Here is a 492-nt window from a genome sequence, read left to right as displayed (position 1 = left end):
TTAATGTCATATCATAAATGTCAATATTACTTAAACTTTATTAATGAAGTAATACACTTCATTGATGTCATATCCTATAATGTTTGGTGATAGTTGACATTAATGTCACCATATCATATAACATATTATGTTTTCGTTTTTTCTCTTGAAAAAAAAGTGAAACAATAAGAGTGAAAAGCGGAAATAATTATTGTAAGAGATGCATTATTAATTAAAACATTTATAAATAATTAAATTTTAGTTTATCATTTTTATTTGCAACTCTGTAAAATGTAACGATAGAGAAACGGTTGATTTAACATTTATAGAGGTTTGTTTACACATATACTAAAATGGTAAAATGGGTAAACATAGAGATGACAAAATCAACTTGCAGCTTTCAAAATAGTTAAATAGCATGTCTTGTGACAAATTTAGATTGAACGATCGGTTTTCATCGAATAAAATAAACAATATAAGCATCTATGATAACATTATCAACAACATCAACAT

Source organism: Loa loa, assembly GCF_000183805.2.
Source record: "Loa loa unplaced genomic scaffold supercont3.51, whole genome shotgun sequence".
Taxonomy (NCBI): domain Eukaryota; kingdom Metazoa; phylum Nematoda; class Chromadorea; order Rhabditida; family Onchocercidae; genus Loa; species Loa loa.
This window is presented reverse-complemented; position numbering follows the sequence as displayed.